General features: G+C 39.4%; 1 long non-coding RNA gene across 2 annotated transcripts in view; it reads right to left on the bottom strand.

The window, feature by feature from the left end:
- Positions 1-24,651, bottom strand: part of LOC118170232 — a 101,090-nt gene that overhangs the window by 53,840 nt on the left and 22,599 nt on the right. The window contains exons 3-4 of one of the 2 annotated variants that reach the window (XR_004752583.1): positions 21,878-22,033; positions 11,199-11,744 (exon numbers count right to left, since the gene is read on the bottom strand). This is a non-coding gene — a long non-coding RNA (uncharacterized LOC118170232). Of the gene's footprint in view, positions 1-11,198; positions 11,745-21,877; positions 22,034-24,651 lie in introns of those variants that run through there. The other variant, XR_004752584.1, reaches the window with a different exon arrangement.

Below are 24,651 nucleotides of genomic sequence, written 5' to 3'. Positions count from 1 at the left end.
ACTGCTTTGCAGAGTGTGACTAGCACAAGTTCTGCAGGATCCAGCCCACACACCTACCAGCAGACTGAGACTGCCAGACCTGATGTTCAGAAACACTCTCAAGCCCAGCTAAAGTCATCAACAGCTGCAGGTGTTTTCAGAAAAACTCTGGCTGCACAGAGTAGATGTTTCCTGAAAAACAGCATTGAAAGGCGGAATTCAACCTTTGTTTGGGAAATAAATTACAACAAAACTATTTCCCCTCAAGTTTGTGGCACATCTTAATAATCTGTGGTCACAGCCCTTAAGGCTTCCCTTTCCTCGGTCAGCTGTCTATCCACACTATTACTTATTCTGTTTCATTCAAGAAGAGTAAACAGTCTCAAGATTGGAAAAAGAAAACAGTACACAGCATTTACAAAATGTGTGTCTGCATATGTCTGCGTGTAGGACTGTACAGGTGGAGAACTAAGAATTTTTATTCCTCTCTACGTGTTAGCTGAAATTAAGTTATTTGTTGAAAGTCACAAATAGCAGGGGTAAGAACACCAGCCTGGGATTCAGAAGACTTGAGTTTAACTAAAAGCGGTCACCACCACTAAAATATAAAGAAACCAGACACCTTTGACAAACAACTGCATCACTAGTGCAGGACACCGAGAGCAAACAGCAAGTCTGTGATAGAACTGGCAAAGCTAATTAGGAGTTTGTCAGCAGACAGCTCTGCAGCTGAAAGATGTGTTTTTGTTTTAATCCTATGACTAGTTGTTACTTTCACAGCTCCCTAGAAGAAGCCCACAGAAGCCCGGCTACCATCTTTGGCAGCTCTGGCAACCCTATCCCAAAAATGATCACCCCAAAAATTCATGAGTACAAAGGGTGACTTCAGTCACTTACGTAAGGGACACTCATGAAAATGCAAAATCATGATCTCTTTCTTGTCAGCTATAATACAAGGTACATCCTACCTGATATTTACAATTAAACTGCTAGATTATTTTAGTTTTTTATTATTATTATTATTATTATTCACTGAACAAGGTTAATTAAATTGACTTTGACACGTAAGTGGGTACGTGTCCATCTCCCATCCCCTCCTACCCCTTCCAAGGTCTACAAGTTAACCTCACACAAGTGAGGTAATGCTTACTGGCATCCAGAGAGTGGTCTCCCTGCTAGTTTGTCAATAATTAACAAATTATCTGTTCTGTAGTAACTGCACCAATATCCCTACTTAATACTATGTTCTCTCCTTCACATGAAAGTATGCGCACCCTAGCTATCAAATGGCACCAATGTTTAGTTATTAATCTGACCAGACTGAAAACAATCAAATCCCTCTTACAAGAACACTGACTTACACACAATTTCTTAAATTGTGTCTGTACTTTCTCGTTTATCTATCACTAGCCTACAAGATGTTTGTAAAATGATCCATGCACAAGACAGTTAATTACAAAATACACAAGAATTAAAGTTGAAAGCTCCAATTCTTTACAAACTCTATCTTGCAAAATCATTTGGAAGCTTTGGGAGTTGCCTCATGAATGTTTTTATTTCTCAGTAATGTTAGTTTATTACCTCGGCCCCAGAAATATCAAGAGACTTCATCCCTATTGTGCTAAACACTATACAAACATGCAACAAATCAACAATCCTTTCTTCTAAGAGCTTGTATATGAAATCGCCATATTCACTGAGATCATAAGAAATTTAAGGCATATGCTAAAGCTTAATGGTATTTGTAGGTAAAACATCAGGAGGAGCCTTAAATATTTCAGCACTGTCACAATCACGTAGCTTAGAGTGAACAGCAAGAGCAACCTTTAATCACAGGAAGCAATTTGGCTAGTCTTAATGATCTCAGATACCAAGTATTCTGTACAAAATACTTTGTATCCCAGCAACCCTCCAAATTACTGTTAAAATCTTAATCCTACAGCTTTACATATGATACGAAAATTTGACCTTTTATACAAGTGCATACTATTAACACCAGCTGAACAGTTTGAAAGGTGCAATAAAATACAATCCTATTCATGCTCAGAAATGAACATTTTTCATGTTACTGATCAAAGGCATTTCAAAAAACATGCATGTGCACTGTATGGACTTCAATGACCATGCACAGATGTACACACAAATACTTTTGAGTTTTAGTATTTGCGTGAGCCTTAAGCTAGCTCTATCACATCTTGCATAGTAACGATATCTGCAGAGATAAAGAGTGAACCTCTACAGAAAGCAAGCCTTTAATCAGTCCTCTAATCGCAGTCTGAACTAATGAGGAAAGTCTCAATGCAATCTAGATATCTCTTGCTTAACTGCATCTGACATTTTGGAATAGATTAGGTTCTAATGGTCTATGGCAGAGCTTTCTCTTTAGAAACCTTGAGATGTCATTAATAAATATTGGTCATCGTAGAAGGACTCCACACCTCTGTAGTCGAGACAAAACATCTTATAGGAAATCACTGCCTACTGTGTTGTGAACCACATCAGTGAAGCCAGGCGCAACATCCATCAAAGATTAAAAGAGCAGAAAACGAACACTGCTGTGACCAAACACTTGAAATCATGTGCCGACTGCCACAAACAATTAGAATTCAGCAGGGGTATTCTCAGGCATTCACAAATCATGACCACAGGAGACCTCAGGAAATGGGGCCATGATTAACCCATCCTGCTGTCCCCAGCCGTAACAACGGGCTGTTATGGGGAAGAAGCTGCAAGCTTTCTCATCATGAAAAAGACTCATTTTCCTAAAACCTTGCCTTCTGATCAGGATTTGAAGAATAGTTTGTTATACACAGAAGCTTACAGTTAGAGAGCAGGAAATCCATGCTTATTATTATTATTATTATTTATTCTATTTTATTGAGCTGGGACAGAGATTTCTGGGTTAGGGTTCTCATTCAGCAGCAAGGGGAATGGTTCAAAAGCTGCAGACTTGGGGTCTCCAAGGAAGGCTGATCCTCTTGTCCCTCTGCCCCCATGTCTAGTGTGCATCTCAGTGCATCTTTGGCTGAGCACAGGTAGGCTCCCAGGTACCCAACCTATCGTGTCATCATGCAGCAAGCAGATCAACACAGGGAGACAGATTGGATATGACACTTGCTGATTCTGGGTGGTGGGTAAAGGAAAATGGAAAGCCTTTCTGAACACCACAGGATGTGGAAAATGTGATACGAACAGTAGGATAAAATTCTGGATTCAAATAATATTATATTGGATGCTCAGAAAAAGGACAAAACCAAGCTATCTGGGGTATTAAATCCATGGACAAGGAATGTGGAAAGGCTTATCCACTGTTTTTTTAAAAGAAAAAACAAAAAACTTCTTTTTATTTAAAAATGCAACAGTTGTACTTAGTTCTATATTATCATATTTGCTGCAAGACTCCCTAAAGATAGCTTGAGAGCTGAAATAGAAATTTTCCTACCTGTCATTTGAAAAAGACAGATCTAGATTTTCATAGAAAAATGAATGGAAAAAAAAAAAAAAAAAAAGAACAACCAAAGAAAGAACAAAGAGCTGCAAGGTCTAGCTCTGCTGGCTAGCACAGCCCCGTTGCTTCTCAAGAGTGCCTGCGCTGGCTCTTGCCTTTAACTGAATACCACAAGCCCCCATCCAACCACTGTTCCCCATAGCCCCGTTACAACCTCATTCATGTAGACCCCCTTCAATGCCTCAGTAGCTGTAGCTAGCTGCAGAGCTGGGAAAGAGAGGAGCTAGCACAGGAAGGAGTTTTGATCATTCTCCAGAAGCTTTATCTTTTTTTCATTGTAAATTTAGGCTTCCCAATATTCTTACATGCAGGCACACTGGCTGGCAATACATGCTGCCCAACTCCAGCTCAAGCTGAGAGTGCCTGGTACCTTAAAGTCCTGCCCTACACATTTTGAGAGGGCTGCGGGCTGGGTGAGCTCAAAAACAATTACCAACACTGATGTTAGTGCAAAATTTGCTATGCATGGAGCCAACCCCCTGTTTACAATGGCAGTTGCTCTAAGAAATGATTGAATACTGAGGAGAAATATATACAGGGATGTAAGAAAAGAATAATCAGATGCAGTAATTGGCTGTACTGTAAAGGAAAACGAACAGGCTTCAACATGCCTGCTATACGGTAAAACATTTGGGCAAGTACAGGGTGGCCTGTTTTGAGAACTGGCAATAAACACATTCCATGAGTCTACAAAAACTAGAAGCTGACTAACTGGCAGATAGTTACAGTTCTAAAGAATTTGCAATTTATGGAGACAACTACTGTTTAGAGCTGTAACTGCTACAACTCATTTATTCATTGTCTAAGAAAGCACTGATTTTCCATGTGTCCTTTCTGTTCTTTGCACACCTGCTCTCTGGGATGTTGGGAACCCAGATCATTTATAGCCCATGAAGAGTAACAGGTGTTCCCAGGTTAATCCTTCATAAGCCACAGAGGTGGTATGAGACACGCTCGTCCTTATCAAGGAAAAAGCATGGTACATTTCCAAGTCCTTGAGATAAGGCACCAAGACCCCATTAATTTACTCTCAGCTCCTACACTGCACACCGCTGCAGCTCATTCAGAACATTGGCAACAGAGGCAGAGCCTGGGACTAGGGCCAAAAATACAGGAATTGTCTAAAACCAGAATAGACTAGAAAGGTAACTGACTTTGATTACGATTCTCTAGTGAAATCTTACTGGCTTAACTGCTTACCTGTACATGTCTTCAAAAGCACTTTCTGAGTTATTGATTAGAGTCTGTTACCTCATCAGCTTTGGAAGATGGGAGAGAGACACTGAAGTCCTCCCACGTGCTATTGCTGCAGAAGGGTGAAAAAGGAATGAATACCTCCAATTCCCAAACAAACCTGATAACCACACTGACTGACAGAATCACCCAGGCCATTTGGCCAAGAGGTACCTCTTCAGACTCTCTTGAACCTGAGATCCCAACATAATACAGACTCCAATGTGCAGGCCAGTGACATTTAAAGATCATTTAAATGATCTTTAAGATAGTTTTTTATACTTAAAGAATTATGCAATACGTTCTTAATTCAATTGGGCAGTTGAAAAAAACTACTGCATTATAGAGAGGGAGTTAAAAGAAGAAAGTGAACACTTATGCACACACTCTCCCCTAGCTGAGCAGAAGGAAAACAGAGCAAATCTTCTGTGTAGGATCTGGAGTGTAAACCAGCTTCCTATTCAAGTCAATTAAAAGATATAAGCAATCTATAAACTCTCAAGTCTATGCTCTCTGGACTTAACAAATGAAGACCCGTTAAGACAGAAGAGTGTATTCTGAATAAATCTGTGTTCCCCAGATTTGGGACGTAGGCTTTGTCTCTTAAAGCTGTAAAAAGTAGCCACAAAGCTTTGGTACATAAGCAACTGATAAACTTCCAGGCTACTAATAAGATACATTATTTTGTTTGAAGACAGCCTCCGATTGGAACCTCATTTTACATAATTTTCCCCAGTAGAGTGTCCAAACCAGTCATTGTTAAGCTTTTCAGACAGTGCATACTCATATAATCTCATCTCCTATGACATAGCCAAGTATGAACAACTCTGCAAGGGATGATTACGTTTCTGCTCTTACTACACTCTGTCCAAAGTGACTGCAATAGATTTAAGAAAGCACTTAGAATGCAAACAAATATATTAAAGAGATATAGTAAGTATTTTCAGTTTTTTCAAATTGTTTAACAAAAGCCTGATTTGCAGTCTACTGGGATTTTTCTTCCCATCATAATTTTAGCATCAAAACAAACAAACAAACAAACAAAAAAGGAAGTGGGGCGTTGTACTTTACTCCTTTTCAATGTCTGACAGACTCAGATGGACTAAGCTTTTTAAAGTTCTACTAGTCCCCCAGCAGTTTGTAAATACAAACACTTATTTGTACATTTACAACCTTTTTTCCTCTCCCAAACACACACTTTCATCAATCATAAGCAACACAATTAACATTATATGCTCTCCTGGCCTAGGCCATGTATATCCTTACTTGCAATCTATCTACTCCATGGTGTATAAGGGATCCACCACTGTTTCAGGAATATTTCCAGATTTATGGAAAGATACAAAAGGACTGTACTGCTGTTCTGAAAAATGTCACCTTCTACCTGTACCACCAGCTCTCTGCAACAAACTAAGCTAACAAATCCACCTAGCTATTGCTCAAATCTCTAGACAGATAACATGATCTAAGCCTATCAAATAGTGAAAAGCATAGAGAAAATGAATAGGGATTTTTTCAGCATTTCTCAAAGTACGCTTTGTGGGGGTCATTATGTATTATTATTGGGCAGATGAGAAAGGTTTTTTCACACACTGTGCAGTCTAACTGCACAACTCACTGCCACAAGATATGGATGCCTCAAATGCATGATTAAAAAAAAACAAACAGCTAAACCAATCAACTATTTGACAAATCCAGGGAAGAAAAATAATAATCAAGGACTATCAAACCTACAGCTCCTCCTCAGTTGTTTCTTCCCAAGCACTCAGAAAATATAATGGGAAAGCAGTTAGCATGTCCCTCCTGTTCTTTCATCCCACTCCTAAGCATGCTTTACTGACCACAGAGACAAAATACCGGGCTGTAGACATTTGGTCTACACCAAGCAAGGCCATTCCTATACAAGTATTTGCCCCATCCCAGTTGAGGCTAGGCTTAACTTCCCTTCAGAGTCAAGTCTGTCTGTGGCAACAGCACTGAACTACTGAAGTTCAGAAGCTTTGTTCCAAGCTAAGGATTTCTTATATGCTGCTGTTAAAGTAATGGAAAGACAGCATAAACTAGACAGTGTGAGGAAAATTCCCAGTACAATGTGCCTCTCCCTACATCTGCCTCAGGCTTTTAAAACTCATTTCCATAGTAATTTCCTTCTCAACTTGACATTGCTTTGCTCCTAGTTCAATGAATACCTCCCCTGTTTAGTGAAATTCCTGCTAGGATACAGGATGTGAAGGCTTAATACAGTTTGCATTCAAATTACATTTCTATGCCTTCTTCACTATACATAGTTTTAAATTCCAAAGTACTGGTCAACACCTTAAAGAAAAACAAAATCACCGAGGCAAAACCCCACTTCCTGGAATACAGCATGAATTCTCAATTAGATTATAACTTAACCTGAGCCCACGCACATTAAGAGTAAGCAAGGAGCTTTCCATGCTCTGCACAAGAACTAATTTCAACTGCTCTCCTTGAGAGCAGACTGCTGAAACCCAGCCATGCCAATTTGTGAATTCAAAAACCAGCATCATTCAGATGGCACTGAATGCATCAGGATGTATACAGATTCTTGCAGCCAACCCCATGACCTATTACCTTACGACAGTATAGCTTGCAGTGCTGGACAGGGAAGTAATACCACAAAATTTCAACCTAACTAAGTTAGGCTTGCTCTGATCTCCCACGGATACTGCACTTCTGCTTCAGACCTCACTTCTTTCTTTTAGGACAGAATTATTTGTTGCTAAACAAGCTTAAGACAGAGAAAAGCTTGCAAAAAACTATGATAGTAAAAAATATCTGGCTGAAGGAAAATCCAAGTACCTGTTCAGGCATTAGCAATAAGTTGGAGACCAGGAGCTGCAAAGGACATGACCTGGAGCCCAAGCGCCTCCTGTTCAGGAGTCCCACAGGTACCCATTGTCCACTGCTCCACTTTGCCACCTCTCAGGCAGTTCCTGGCCTGCAGCTCTGAGACCCCTCAGATGCCCCAGAACTCGTACAGAATGGGCAGGATGGAGTCTGTTTCACAGCAAAAACTGTGCCAGCATAGGTTCTGGCTTCAGCGCACAACAGACTTTAGTCACGCTGTTCTACATAGACTTGAAGTTGTTTTGAGACCAGAAACATCCGAATCTTAAAAGACAACAAAATGTTTGGGACTGTCTGACAGTGCTGGGGTAAAAAAGGCAAAAGGTTATCCATGTAAGCACTTTAGCTAGAAACAGAGAATAGGAAGAATAAACTTAAAGCTTACTTCCAGTCTAACAGTGATCTATAAACGGTCTCTGAACAAAAAATAGACACTGGAATAGCTGCACATCCACATGTTGTGAAAGTTAAGATGCAATTCAAAAAGCAGGACTTAGCCACTTACTGCCATCAGAAAGGCTAGCCTCCCTTTCCTCTAGCTGTAGAGTTTTGCTCCCTTTCTGCCTGCTGTAGTATTCACTTGATTCCTAGAAGGGCTGATTCAAGTCACTACACCAGTAGAAAAATAGCCCAGCCAGGTAATAACAAGTGAATACAAAGAGAAAAAACAAAAACAAACAAACAAAAAAACACACTTCTATCAAAATATCATTTTGATTAGAAATTGGGTTTTGGACTAAGCACAACTTTTTGAGAGTGCCTATTTTCTGCAGAACGCTTTAGGTTTGTCAAAAATGAAGACTATCTTCAGTCAAATGACAGAAACTCAAAGAAAATGAAGAAATCAAGCCCAGAGGAGATGGAATTGTGTGCTGTTCTGCCCTATGCTTCTATTGAAGTTTTCTTCCTCTTGTCTCCTAGAGCATGTGGCTGAAAGGTCTCCAGATTGTGAAGGCTGCTACAGCCAAGCACAGGCATGAGCAGAAATACACAGAAAAACCAAGGGGGGTTGAAATTCTAAGCAGAACTACAAGGGGCTTCATTAGGAACACCACTATCAACATCTCCCATCTTTTGAGACAGCCAATTCAATTTTCTGTGGAGGCTACTTCTGTGAAAGACAGAAGTTTAACTATATGAAATACACATGTAATTTCCCTTCCAAAATAGCAGGCATGTTTGTCCTCAACTTGACAGATTCCTGAAGAGCGACAAGGCTTACCAACATGTAGCATACAAGGATGCTTTGGTTTGATGGCCACTGCTGTCACTGGTAGCTGTGACTCCAGGGCACAGGGCATGTGTCCTAAGTATAGTTGAACTCACGGTTATGCCCATGTGTGGCAGTGTTCAGCAGGAAGCACTGTTGCAATGCAACCCATTTAAAAGTGTCATAAGGCAACATTCCTCCTCCACAGGGGCATCGGGAGTGCACTGCCTTTTTGCCATGGCAGGTTCAGCGACAGGGTAAGTCTCCTACCTGGAGAAGCTGATTAGTCTTTAGCTGCCATTATTTATGCCACCTCTCGTTCTTTCATAGCTAACGAGGATACGTGAAGAGCCTAGAAGTTAAAGTAACAGGACTTCTTAATGAAAACAGTTTTTTTCCTTCTATTAAATCTGCCATAGGCTCAGAACAAGATGTGGTAATGGAAGAACACAGAAAGGTCGTTTTTTTATTATTATTATTTAAATACTTTTGTGGCTAGAATAGCTTACAAAATAGTCATAACTTTAGCATGATACACAAAATGTGTCCAGGATCTTGCCTCAGACTGACTAGCATTAGATTCCTCCTAAGAAGGGGCAAAAGAAATTATGAGTGTTTTGTCAGTGGAGTGCCTACCCTTAAAGAAAGTCCTTCTTGAACACCAACAGTTGGAAACGGATCTCTGAGCTCAGGATCCCCAAATTAAACTATATAATTAACAAATGAATACACATACCTTTTTGGAATGGAGTTTGTAATTCTGCAAGTACTTAGGTTATGAAATAAGGGGAAACTAAAAAGTGCATGCTACTACTTCTTTAGAGCTGCAGACAGCAGCAAAACGCTGGAAAGGCTGTGTAGGGGCATTTGTAAGTTCATCCCTGGGGCTGATCTAGGCACCTGGGATAATGACATTTGAAATGCAACAATAGCTAGTGGTGTGACTAGAAATATGCCAAGGAAGAGCACTTAAAGCCCCACCCTATGCTGCTAAAATGAGCAGGGCTGTTCCTTGACTTTGTTACAACACTGTAGCTGAGCTATATGTCTAAGGTTATATTCTTGTTAGAACATGATCAAGGTCCCAGCCATACTGCATATTTTAATCATGCTGTAATTGCACCAGGGGACAACAGCAGGATAACCAGGTCCTAAGATACTGACATATTTGAGGTGGAGTTAGAGAGAGCAAGAGAATATCCAGAAGTAGAAAAGACAGCATAGATGAAGTGCCTTAGGGGAAGAGACTCATGTCTGCCAGAAAGTCAGAATAGGATGGGGCTTGGATAGAAATCCCATGATAGATTTACCGGCGCAGCAGTTTGATAGGTATACTTGCAGGTATAAATTCATTAAGACTCGCTCTGGTTAAAAATCAACCAGTGTGCCTTGCAGTGGAAGCAAAAGAAGTATGCCATGTAATAAGAACAGAGAACTAATGAGACTTCTCAAAGCCTGTATCAGAAACCTATTGATTTTCTTTACTACAGTATTCATCTGGAGAAACCCCCATCCCGATAGCTGGCTACTCCCTTAATAGCGCTGAATCATCCACTTTATCTTGCCTTTACTCAAAAGACTGTTCCTAGCATACTCTGGTGCTACTCACTCCTCTCCCTGGAACTTTCTACAAAAAACAAAAACATTGCTGCAGAAGGAAGTCAAGTCAAGTAACACAGCTGTGCTTAAAAAGGAAAAAATGTGTGTGTGTGTGGAGGGAAGGATACAGAGATAAAGCTACATATCATGAGGGCCAACAAGGCACCCCTTTAGAATCAGGGGAAATTCTTCAGAAGTTGGATCAGGCCAAATGTGCTTGCTTTTATGGTACTGAGAGTTTGGCAGGTATCTTCATTTGCTGTCATCTCTGTTGACCAGATACCTATTCATTAACTGCTCTTCTTTATTTATGTATTTATCCTCACACTAATAGCCAAAGGTTCTATCATTTATCAGGTTGAGATAAAAGCCAGATTTCAGGGTTCAATAAGAATAATAAATAGAGCTAATACATGACCAAACTGCAGCCTTGAGAATTATCTCAAAGTTTCAAAATACACAAAGCATCAAAGAGGAAGGAGTAACAGCATCTCATTTGCCTTCAGACAGCTTTTAATGTAGTACACATACTATGCTGTTAAACAAAGAAATAAATCCAAGTAGTAATTTTATTTTTTTGATGTTAATTGTGCAAAAATGCACATAAGAGATGCAGGGTGACAAAGTATTTGTCAACAGGAACTTTAGCGTAACCATGGTCCAGAAGAAAATGCTGCCTTCGGAAGCCCGAGACTCCCAAAAACTGGAGAGCATCCCAATGGGAGGCTTCTTCCTAATATACAATGTCACTTCTACGCTTCCTCTACAAGTCCATTGTCAACCACCTTCTTAGCACTCTCAATCCAGCCATTCTTAGGGTGTTATTTATCTGGATTTTAAAAAAATATGAAAAAACTCCTCACTCCACTGAACTTGCTTTCACAAGACTACAAAGCAAAGAATCAGGTTCTAAGAGAATTTCTGTCACTTGACATATTGGGTTCCCATTTTACAAGGAATACCAGAAGCAATGAAGTTACCTACAATGTCAGAAGAGTTACCTGGAGTTTGTGCACACTATATGAAATCTATGAGATGCAGTGAAACCCCAAAGGAACTTCTGGTCATCCCTTTGCTTGATCAGCCACAAACTCAACTGAAGACCAGGAATCCTAAGGGTAATGCCACAGAGAAGTAAGCTGCACGCAAAGCATCTTGTAAAGTATCTAGTCTGAGTGGGAGAAAGAGATTGCTCCAAGCGTGAAATGCATCCAAGCAGAGTCAGCTTTTGCACCCTAAATCTGAAGGTCTTTCAGAGCAGGTGTCTTTCAGATTGTTCATGTTCAAAGATGTGCCAAAGCTCCTTCCTCAGCTGTCCATGTCAAAGTAGGGTAGTGTCTCCCTCTGCATTGGACAGAGTTAAAAAAAATCATATCAGATAAACTCAAATTTCAGACTGCTTAGCCGAAGCTTGTCTGAATGAGCCAGGTCTCTTTGGCAAGTAAAAACTGGGCTGGGTGTCTTGCAACAACACCCCTTCTTGAAGCAGTCTGCTACTTCCAGAAGTTTCATCCATTCCTGCACAACATGAGATTGGCCATCTTAGAGGAGATAAAATAAGCATCTGAGAAAATCCAGAAACCAAAAGAGAGCATATTACTAAAAGTGAAGGGCTACCATGCTATGTAGCAGAATCCCTCATTGCAATATTGGATAGGTAACAGAAAGACAATTCTCCTTAAAGTTAGGCAGAAGAAAAAACATCCTGCCTGTGGCCAGAGCTGCATCTATGATGTGTTGGTTGGAGCAGTCTGCAGCCACCTTTATCTTGAATGCTGAGGTGTGGCTCATGTAGCTAGCACGCCCTAACATGCAATGCACATCTAGATTTGAGTGAGCTCTTATCAGATCAAAATGGAGTGCTGCTTGCTGGGACCCGTAGTCTCTGAGGGCTGTATCTCCTTATAAGAAGACAGAGGGCCACAGGGCATGTCACAGAACTTTGCAGATTGCATGTGGCCCTCCCACGGTTAGTTTGCAACATGACACACTGCCAGGAGAGAGATCAGATTGGAAATCTGGGCTGCCAAGGCAACAAAAACTGAAAAATCTTATGAAGACAGATTTCTCCATTTAGAAAAGCAGAGGAAGAAAACACCTGAGATATGCAAGTTCTCCAGCAGGTACATTGCACACTTGTTGCTTTTTCCCTCTACATACTAACAAACCAATAGCCATGTATTTTATTTAAATTGGCATTAACAGAAAAAAAATGTGGGGGGAAATACCTTTGCTTTTCCCTCAAAAAAAAAAAAAAAAAAGTTGTTAATAGCCATCTGGTCATCTCATTTCACAACAGTTTATTACAACCAGTCCAGAACACAGAAGACTGGTATCAACCAGTCTTCTACATTGTATTTGCATCTCAACTACTGCCTCTCCAAGTAAGGAGGTCCATCACTTCAGCAGAACAACTTGCAGAACTAAGTTTGTTCTTTGCTGTGCTTTTATTTTCCAGGCAAATTTCTGAAGAGTTAAACCACGCTTTCCATGGACAGCATGACAGCTTTCGGGATACATTACTTGAGATGGCGTGGGGCTTTATACTTGTTTTGTGAACAAGAAAATTGAAATACCTAGGGAAAGCTTGGTTTGAAGCAATCCCTGTTTAATGCTTAAATGCTTTTTCCCTTTAAAATGCAAAATTTGGAAACTGTTCCTCCTGTTACTTCAAAAAGCAATGACTTTCCCCAGTATATCTCGCATTAATGTGACTCTTGAACCATGTCACACTCAAAAATCAGAAGTTTGCAAACTGAAAATAGAGAGAAGGTTTTTCCATGTATTCTTCATTGCTGCCTTCCCTTTAGTTTTCCCTTTCCCTCTTCCGTTTCCCCACTTCTCCTGCCTGTACTTTCACTAAGCTTTAGAACTAGAAGAGACCACTCAGAATAAGTTGGTCTACCTGAATCTGTAATACAGGCCACAGTATTTTAGTCTTCACTTGCCATTTTCCTTCTATCCTGACTGTCATCCACAGCTGCTTTTCTGCTCAGACTGACTCATTACTTCAAAGGATGAATTTCCATTTGGCTAACAAATTCCACTCTCAGAAAAACTCTGTACCAGAACAACAGAAGGAAAATTGACAGCTTCTTTTTAAAAATATTTTGACATACTATAAGAAAGTAACATCCAAAAAAAACATGATAAAAATATTGTAGTATAACACAGGTCATCATAATCATCAGCATGGCCAATGATTCTATAATGCCACTTAGACCGAAAAGAAAAACACATTAAAAAGGTTTTAATCACTCCAGGACAACTGCAAGGATAAGTGCAAGTGTCTCATATATATATGTATATATATATAAATGATCAAAAATCACAAGCACTGTTCTTATCACTTTAGGGCTTTATTCCACCTGCATATAGTTCCCAATCAACTTTATGAGTTGCATTCATTTACCACTATGACAGTCCCATTAATAGACACCTCTGATTTGAGTAAGGTCTCTATTAATAATCAAAGCTGAGCAAGAAGAGAAAAACCTGTGTAGAGGAGCCCACCACACAGTTAAATGGGAATAAACATATACAGCAAAGGTGATTTTTTGCCCCAATTTCTAAGATTAGAAATTAAAAAACAAACAACTAGCATATGCTCCTAGTTAAACCATGGTGGGCTATCCTAGTTGGCAAATGTTATTGCAGCATTGCACAAGGGTGAAGAATTAAGTTGTATATGTCAGGTTCCTGACATCAATAACAATGTAAAGATGCTGCTCAGAGCTATTGTGCATTCTGACTTTGCCAAATCCAGTCTCAGAAACGAAACAAAACAAAACAAAACACACACAACACAAAAGAACAACGGGAATAGAGCCATTCGGAAACTATTTTTTCCAAGAAGCTGGTTAAGGGTATGAGTCACAAGAACACTGACTAGTATCTTCATTTACCTCTCTTACTCCAGGAGCTCTTTGTTACATATCCAAACTTTGGACCAGCAGCCATGAGAACCTGTTGGCTCCCTCCCTACATGATCTCATTTCTGGGCCAGAAGGTACAGCTAAGCAACAGCAGATGGCCATTGGAGGCTATCCAGATGTACAGCGAGGAAGCTTCACCCGATCCCCAACAAGCATTCTAGCATTTGCTCTAGAGGAGGGGAAGGCAGAAACAAGAGGGATAAATGCTGGAACAAAGGACTACAAGAAAGGTCAGTCAGCCCACATCAAAAAAAGACTACCTTCACCTAATATATTAGTCATACTAACTTAATTTCAGTCATAAAACCAACAAATTTCTAGCTACTCACCACTAAATCACATCCCTCAGCAAACAGCAGCTGATTACAAACATCAGATAGACCAAAGCAGTTTCCTTCCTATTGAAATACACCTGGACTGCGCTTTGCATCTGCATTTTACACTGTTCAGGTGACACAAAGGTGTCACTCACTATACTGCGATGTTAGTTTATACCAACTTTTTACAAGGCTCAAAACATGACAATCTAAATCTTTTATTTTATGTGCACATGATTACAGTGCTCTCAAATCTTTGTTGAGCTGTTGTCACTACTAACGAGATGTGGAAAACCTTGCAAATGCTTTTACTGCTGTGCAGTACCACAGCTCCACCAAGGATGTGAAATGTCTATGCTGACCAACCCGCCAGAGGAAGTCTCAGTAGAGCGCATGCGCTAACTGAGCAGGAATTCAGCCAGAACAGCGCAAAAGTGCAAGAGCTCTTTTCTAGTGCTCTGTATGCACCCTCTTACACAGCACAACATCCCTCAGCATCACATTTACGTAAGGTTTACAGCTTGTAGGAAAGATAAATGACAAGAAAAACTGTTTTCAGCATTCGAGTTAATTAATCTAAGGCTATCTCAAGTGTGCTTGTGATACTCTGCAACTATTTTGTGACTGCAATGCACACAGACTTCCTAGAAAAGAACTTTCTAATGGAAGAAACTATAAATACTTGCTAATTCAACCTTTTTCTGTACTAAATTCCTTCTGGAACTGAAACCCTGACTCAGAAGATCCATATAAGAACAGAAAGTGTGGTTATGCACCTAACTCTTTACAAGTATTAAGGCCAGTAAGGTTGTTTTCTCTAAGCCAGCATTAAAAATTCGGTATTCAACATTGCACACAGTTAACCAGTAGAATCTAAGACAGAACAATTATTTTTAAAACCGTGGGACAAACACAGTGTCTTGTTTTGCAAAAGGATGTTATAAAGATACTTCTCTGTACAACACTGTAAATCCAGTACCAGATCCATTATATCTTTTTTGAAGTCCCACAATTTGTACTTTTAACAAACACTAACTGAATTTCTTTTAAAATACTGCAATTGTTCATCTATTAAGATTGACAATTGTAAAAACTAAAATGAACACTAGCAAATGCCTGAAAAATGAAGATTGATTAGATGGCTATTGATAAAGATTACCAATGTGGATATCGCAAGTTACCTTGTATCTTTATATACTCATTTCTAACAGCTTTCTGTGGATTATTGGCTTTCATTCTTCCTATTTCATACCGCATTTCATTATTTTCCCCACTATGGTTTTTCCACTGAAGATGGTGAGCTATGTACCCAAAACACCATCCCAGCATTAGGTCTCCTGCCACATATAGATGTAAAGAAAATCCAGAATGCCAGGAGAGCTCCCAGCAGCAATGTTCTCCCAGAGAGCATTTCCAAGGCTCTCCCTGCAGGGAATACATGATGCCCTCCTGGAAGAGCAAAAAGGTAACAGGCACTGCTGTATATTTGTACTATGAGCGGAATCTATAATTACTGCTTTTAAACCATGGAGACTAACTATTTTTACAAGGAGTCTTGGGAATTTTAGGAACTGCTTTTATTTTTTATTTATGTGCAGAGGAGAGGGGTGTGTGGATTCATTTTTTTCAGTTGACAAGTGCCATATGCTACTGGAAAAGGAGGACAAAAGCAAGAGAATTAGAACTCCTTTATATACCCTATATATCCACCTTTATATATTCCCATAGACTTATCAGTACAGAAACAGAAGGGTAACCCTGTCTTGGCTTTGTTCCCACCCTAACCCCTTTCTAGCAGGGTCTAGATAAATGCATCTCGGAGCCCAAATGCACTGCTCAACAGATCACACAGCACCTTGCACACAGTGAGCCCCTTGCTCCAGGCCATCATGCACCAATAAGCTACCTGGCACTTTTGGTATAGAAGAGCATTGCGTGACGAGCAGGAAGCCTGAAAAACAGCAGGGCAGCAGCCCCCCATAACAGATGAAAGCAGTGCTGATGAGAACTGCCAGATTTGTTGCAAACTGTAAAACTCTGGCACAAGAGTCAATTGCACATCTAACACTCAATGTGTGAGGCTTGGTAAATCTTGTCATGAATGCTAATACTTCACTAAGGAAAAACAACAGAAAAAAAGATCAGTGCTAAGACTAAACTCCGCAGATTTTCCATAAAAAAATTACAGGCGGTACAGCCACCACATTCATTGCAGCAGGCAGATGTTTTGTTAAACGTCTGTAAAATGCATGCTTTTGTCTATTGGCAGCTCTGGATGTCAGACCAGGCTCATGCCCCAAAGCAATGGTCAGTTAGCATCCACCCCAGAAGCCACTCCCATATCAGAAAGGGTTAAAAAAAAGAAATGCACCTTCGCTCAGGAAGTTTAGAGAAGTGGGAGAAGGGTATTAAAAACTCAAGTGAAAGCTCCTATTTTGTAGACTGCATATTACTTGTATGTATATTCAGGAGCTGCACTCCTGTGCATTATGGATTAAAATATCCCCTATGTGAGCCTGGGAACTGAATACACAAACTGTGATGCAGAACTGCATTTTGGCAGTCCTTGCAGTCCACACTGAGAAAGTTCAAAACCTAACCCTACAGAAAACAACCAGTACATGTGAAAACACCTAACAAGCTGGATTTACTTTTGTGCTACAGATCATCCAACCCTTTTCAGCCTCATTGTTCTCAGAATTACCGGAGAACAACATAAACAGTTATTTAAAGAGGCTCAAAGCATGTGAAAAGCCTCTCTCTAAAAATGCTTCTGCTCTGATGCTACAGATTGCTAACGCTGCTTGCTTTTAACAGCACTTCACTACGAAGTTTCATCATGGTTCCTGATAATGAAGTTATTCACCTGTCATTATTGGGGTCCTGTTCATTTCAGCTATAATCCAGGTGAAGGTAAAGACTTCAACCCAAAAGTGATTAAAACAAACAAACAAACAAACAAAAAACTATTGAATTTCAGACATCCTTAAAAAATAAGCAAATAGGATTCAGTCAACATTTTTCTCACTGAGACAGAACCCCTTCTGCTGATTCAGGCACTTGCTAACATCTGCACAGCAAGCTCACCCGAACAAAAAAAGATCTCAGCGCAGCTATTGAAGGGTTGAGGATACTGTATGAGAACGAGTGCCCTGGAATTTGCCAACTGTAAACCCTATATTCATTTTCTTGCAGTGAATGTTAAAGGAGGCAACAGCTAGTTTATAATCTGCTCAGCTATTTCAGCTATGCACATCAGCTAGTCAATATGAATCATCTTCTGACAGACAAGTTTTGCAGTTTCCAAAAAAAATAAGTGACAGGCTAGTTTACAGTAAAAGAGTAGGTCTTGTTTCAGGTAAGGGCCATCACATACACAAAATATATCCACAAGTAACTAACAAACAACACAAAATATAACTTGTCTCTCAGTAACTTCCTTGCTGTTAGGAAGAAATGGCAAGCAAGTGGGAGTCAGTAACATGCAACACAGCCAGTGACTACTGATACAGTAGTAAAGCAGTCTATGGAGTTTGGTTCTGGGAAGCTTTAAGAGGAAGACTACTTCAGAATAAAGTAGCTACACCATTAGACACGAGCCAGATCACCTGACCAAAGCCTACTCTGCATGACAGCCACGTAAACTGCGATGCACTTTGCACTAACTTGTGACTGTCCCCAGGACCGGGAAGACGGCATAAGCCAGAAACTCCCTCCTTCGATCCCTCATCAGTATCTCAATGCCCTTTGCAAAACAGGGTATGGTCAAACTGCTGTACTACAGCTCTCCCCTCAGAAGCCACAGGCAAGTAGGCAGAGGTGAAGTAGCCCTGCTACAGGGTATCAAATCAACTCCTTGTCAATTTCTCAGAATGCAATAGATAAAATGGCCCAAAACATTCTCCCTACTTCTTTTATTTCCTGATATTTTGTACAATCCTGTTACTGCACTGACACACTCTCTAAGCTTCATCTTTTTATCGTTAAAATGTTTTGCTCTGGGTTTTGAAAGCCCAAGCAAGGGCAGGTCATTGCAAAACCAGCTGCCATTAAAATGATGTTTTCTGTAACTCTTTTTTTACACTTGCTCTGGTACCCGAAAATCAAATGTGACTTCCGTTTTTCTTGTTTCACCTCCAGTAGCAAAGCTCTTAAAGATCAAATTATGCCTTCAGTTACACATTCACAGCTCTACATACTTGATACCCTCTCCCTGCCCCGTCAAATAATACATGTAAAAGCTCAGTGGAGCTACAGGAATTGGCACTGCACAGCAAGCTTTTCTTTATTACTTTCTTGGGGAATGGACAAAACTGGCAGCTAGCGTATTTTAACTAAGTTTATTAATAGATCATTTACTAGTGTTGCTGTGACTCTAGCAAAATTCTATGGTCAGTGACTATGTTTCCACAATTTACATTTCCTATACGTTCTCTTGTGATTGCTACACATAGATGCCTGTGAAGGATCAATTTTGCTTAGCTGTTATTATCGTCTACAGTTCTGCCTCTGCAGCACCAACTCGAGCTTTTTGTCTCTGAATCAATTTCCCTGTAGAGGCCTGACTTCTCACACAGAGAGGAAGTGGGACTGAAGTTGATGCATATTGACTTCCTTAGGATCTACTGAAAATACTGAAAATAACTTAACCTTCATCTCCAAACAGGGATATCCTCATTGAAGAATTCTTCTCATAGAGCCTCTTGCAGTAGGCTTCAGATGAAAAAGAGTAACTGAACATATCCACTATTTGATATAATGGCCTTCGATGAGCTACAAATCAGAAATACAGTTAATCAGAGGGAATTCCTCTGAATGCAATGAAGTATACTCTAACGCCATCAACACAAGAGAATTCAGAGTAAAAACAGAGATGCTTTTCCCACCCTAAAGATGAGAAAGCATCTTGGCCCATTTCTGTTGCATAGATGAAGTCAAGCCAATGGGATATAGGCAAAATAATTTCAGATCAGAATATATATATTTACTGTAAAACTTTATGTTCCAAGTTAAAGCTTGTTCTTTTTTTTGTAATACAGTGTTACTAAGATAACCTAAAAACAAGAAAAAACAAGAGACCGCCTAGCAGTACTCATTTAGTAGAACACCTGTGAAAAACATTTTAAAAATAGACTATGTAAGGTTTCAAGAAATTCTCTTAAGTTAACAGGGAAAATACTCTAGCACAGTATTAAATGTATCCCCTTCAATAAGAAACATCACATGCATGGCATTTTAAAAACATATGAATTCAAACTGCATAGCTATTTCTTCTAAAAATAAACCTTCAACTACAGTTATTTGCTGAAGTAATACCTGTGCTAACTGTTAAACCATTTTGAAACACTACTAAAGCTGAAGATTGGCTGACCTTTGCTAAAATTAATAAGCATGAATGCTATTTTGCAAAGAGCATTAGTGCTGTGGCATGTTGACTGAGGATATCAAAGATAGATTTTGCCAGATGTTCAGACATAGAAGTTAAGATTTTCAACAATCACCAAAATATTTTTAAACCATAGCAATAAAATACAGTTAGGGGTACCTTATAAAACTATTGGGATGTAATCCCAAGGAGGAACACTACTTTGGATTGCTGTGGGAATTGGGTTAGACCTTTGATGCTCTGAAAGGCAAAAATAATTAAAATATTTTCTCTGATCACTTGCTAAGACATCTTTGCATAAGTTACAATTTAACGGAATTGTTATTTTCAAATCTTATTTGTACATTAGTAGTGACAGTCGGGCTAAGTGAAATATCCTTTCAGGAGGAACAGTCCTGTGGAAAACATTAAGACAGAAGAGACAGAAAGGCAGTACTGATGGATTTTCTCCAACTCTCCTTTACAAATTTCACTGGACAATGTAAACTGAAATTTCTTAAAGGTTCATAACTAAACTTGAAGAACTCACGACAGAACCAACACAAAAAACTAATAATATTAAAGTTGTCCGTTATACATCAAAAACTTCACAGATCTACTCCAAAGCATCAATTTCAGCTTTGCAAGAAATAATTCCAAATTCTTCCCTAACTCAAACAAGAAAACAATTTAAGTAACTTTGAATCCTATTTTCCAACTTACATTTAAAAATGCTTGGAGTTACATTTCAGAATTTTTCCCAAAACCACCAGAGGTATATTAACATGCTCTGCTTAAAGATGGAAATCAGCACCATTATGGGTGCTGACTACATTATGGGAACTCTAAACATTACTGGAAATCATTCCAAATCAATAACTTTAAAAGAATATTTAATGGGGTAAAATGCAATAAAATAAAAATAACTGACTGGACTGGAATACTCTAAGAGTTGTATGCAGTTCACACATTTTCCTCTGCATTATCACATTTTTCTAGATAGTGCTAGATCTGTGAAAGAAAATTAACACTTTCACTAAAAGCACAGAAGATAATATTAAAAGTCCAGGAACAGCTAAAAGAAACATAAGGCAACATTTAAATACTTATTTTCTCATCAGGTAATTTATTCTTTAAATCTAAGTGATGGTGATTGTTTTTTGGGAGAGCAAGAAAGCGACAAAAATGTTTTTCCTTATAGCAGTTAACACTAACTCAACACATTTTTTTCCTTACAGGTTGCCATAAGCACCATCAAAAACCTCTGAGTTCTGCTTTAAGATAGCTCCCCAGAATGAAGATCACTCTCATCTTAGCTCCCAGGACAAAATCTTGGCCTCAGTGAACTTTGTGGCTGAACTCTGTGGCAAAACTGCCACTAGTGCAGGAAGGTGAGCAGTTCTCTCCAACAAGCCCACGGGAGGCCAGTTACCTCTGCACCAGCTCCTCTTGGGAATGTTCTTTCTTGAGCAACATTAGCCCCATCCAGTGTTCCCTTCTCTGTGGGACTGAAATACTTTAGCTATTATAGCTGTTTCTGGTGAGTTAGTCCTCGTAACAATGCATTTGTCAATGATGCATACGCACCTAATCTGTTCAGACTGCTCTGATAGCTTTACTTACCAGAATCTAGCACCCGGACCCCAGGATGACACTGAACATCTTAATAACACCTGTCATTTGAAGTTTTTGCTTCATCTAAACAGATGATTTCCCTGCAAACAAGTGCCCTCTCTTCTGTGGCCTATGCTCTTTCAGCTGCACTTCAGAGTCAAACAGAAGTGGGTTCTCTCACTTTCCATATATATAATCCCACCTTCTCCAGTCCTGGGGTGAGACATTTATATTGCTGCATGTTACCTTTCTGTATGTTTGCCTGCAGATCTCAGCTACTTCAGACTATGGCCAGCTGTCCGGTACTGCATGGAAGGTGAGTCCTCAGCGGGAGGCGGGGGGGGGGGGGAGGTTCCATACTCTATTCAGAAGGAAGAGCTCCTGCAGGATTCAAGGATTCACCTGCACAAACAAGAATGTTTCCATTTGTGAAAAGCTCCTTAAAAATGAAAGAGCCTTTCCTACAATAGATCCCAATTGTCCCTAAGTCCCTTCAATGTTGGGACATTTTAGAAGTTAAGGAGAGTGTACAGACAGTACTTTCTGCCTTCATCTGGTCATCTATTATGACCAGTCCTTTCCCTGAGACAATAATTTTTCCCTGAGACAATGACTTCACGCTTGGAAGAATATGCTTATAGTTTAGTAATTTTATAGAAATAAAGGCAGAATCAGTTTTGTTTGTTGGTTTGTTTATGTCGAAATACAACAATAGTGTTGACTATTAACTTTCATGTCAGTATTTTAACTGAGGAAAATAAAACCTAACATTTTTGTCAAGGAATAATATAGCAAGCAGTTTAAAACAAATGGCCTGCAACATAGTCAGCCCAAGCAAATATTTTCTTTCAAGATGAAATAAAGACTTTCCAATTTCATTTATATATTTTAAGTATTCAGAAACAGACTTTACTAAAGAACAGCAGTTGGGGTTGCTTTCCTTTTTTCTTTTCTTTTTTTTTTTCTCTATGCATTCTATCCAACAGATTCACAAAGGATTTAAGAAGATTTTTTAAAAACAAGTAAGAGTCATGACGTCACAGATACCAAAAGTTGTCCTCTTATTGTAAAAATGTAAATGCTACTGGTTTACACTATAGTTTTTATATTTATTGCTACAGGACAATCAGCTACAGGGCCCTCTAGTATTTTAGAGCAAAAGCACATGAAATTTTTAGCAGCCATTCTCTGAAGGGAAACTTCAAGGTGACTACAACAGTCCTTCATATGGATAAAAACATGCTTATAATTAAAACAGACTTCTTATATGATCATTTTGCATTTCTCATTCATGTTAGCAGACTGCAAAAAAGTTATGGACACTTGAAAAGACAAAACTATAATTGATGTTATTTTAATTTTGTATTATAAAGAAACAAGCTATATAATCCTGTTTAGAACTAAAATGCTACTTGAAAATAAACTCAAATTCTGCTTGAACTAAAATGCTTCTTGAAAGTCTGAGAGGCTACGAGGAGCTATTCATTAGTAAAATAGTAAAACAACACACAAAATTCACAAATTATTCCTGGGTTTCACAGCAGCACTTGAAGACTATCACACAAAATGCAACAAATGAGGTTACACAAGAATTTGAGACGTGAGGAGGTCTTGGATTAAAAGGGTAAGGGCAAGCTCAGAAACATGGAATGTCACATTAAAGTCAGCCATCTAGACTTTTCAGTCCTTTCTCTAGCAGCTTGTGACTGTGACCCTGCTCTTGGTGCAGTTGGTATTTGCAGCCAGTATTTTAACTATGGAGTCTGCCTGTCTAAGTACACTCAGGCATCCGCTAACAGGAGTCAGCTGGAGACAGCTGCTTTCCCTCAGCTGATAACCAGCTCTCCAGGTTCAGTCTCCCCATTGCAGAAACACAGAAAACACCCTTCCGCCCCGCATTGCCTGCATACATGCAGAGCAGCAGCAGACCCTCAACAGAGTTCTGCACGACTTTTATTTCCTCTGCATGAAGTTTGCCAGGCCTTGCCCAGTCTCATCCTTGAGCCTACCACCACACAACTGCCTCCACAACTGCTTCATTAAAGCCCTCTAAGATCTACATGGCCCCCTACCTTTTGAGTATTGTTCACATAATAGGAGGCTTATGTATGCAGTAATTCACAATGCTGTCTTTCTTTAAGAGAGAAAAGGGATTAAATTTGTTTTCAGGGCTGACAATTTAGTTTTTTTTTTTTTTTTTTTTTTTTTTAAATAATAATGATACTAAAACTCTCTATAAGCAGACAGAGAGGAACTATACAAGATCCTCATCAAAAAGCTCTAAGGCAGGAGACTAACTTACCATTTGAAACCAGAACCAATCTTCACAGGTATGCACATCAAACCTCTTTAACTCAAGAAATGAGTAATAAGGCATAAACCAAACCTGCCTACAAAATTTGCTATGATAATACATAAAATATTTCTGGGAAAATCTAAGCATATTGCCCTAAGTGAGTAGGTAATCAGCATACCTGGAAAAAGGCTTGAAGGTCTATAATCTTACCTGTTTTCCCTTCTCGCAGATATCTCATCCAGTCTATTAAAAGAAACTTCTTTTCCCTACACATTTTCCCTTGCAGAAACATGGACTTCTTTTTGAGAATTTTCTGATCATTCCACCAATCCCCCCCACCCTCTGTGGTTTGTACAGGTATCTGGATTAAGCCATATCCTGTCATTCAGGAGAAGACAATTTTTTCAGTGAACATGCAATAATGGGCAGCCCTGAAGATACAGATGCAATGACCACTAAATCTCATCTGAGAAAGCATTTTTTTTTCTAATAAAACTTGTGGATCAGTACCTAGCCATATTAAACAGAGGGAGAAATAAAGGAAGCCAGGCAGAAAAAAAGAGATTAAGGTAGGGCTTTAAACTGGAATGCTTACATTGGAAGGTCTGCATTATTTTAGACAAAGTTAGAAGATGGAAACAAGTCGACTTGACTGTGAACAATAAAAAGGGGACAAAGCCTCAATAGTCTCAAAAGGCAACTTCCCTTCCCTGTGTTGCTTTAC

The sequence above is a fragment of the Oxyura jamaicensis genome, chromosome 7, assembly GCF_011077185.1.
Source record: "Oxyura jamaicensis isolate SHBP4307 breed ruddy duck chromosome 7, BPBGC_Ojam_1.0, whole genome shotgun sequence".
NCBI lineage: Eukaryota > Metazoa > Chordata > Aves > Anseriformes > Anatidae > Oxyura > Oxyura jamaicensis.
Note: the sequence above shows the minus strand (reverse complement) of the source record. Positions and strands in the feature narration are given on the sequence as shown.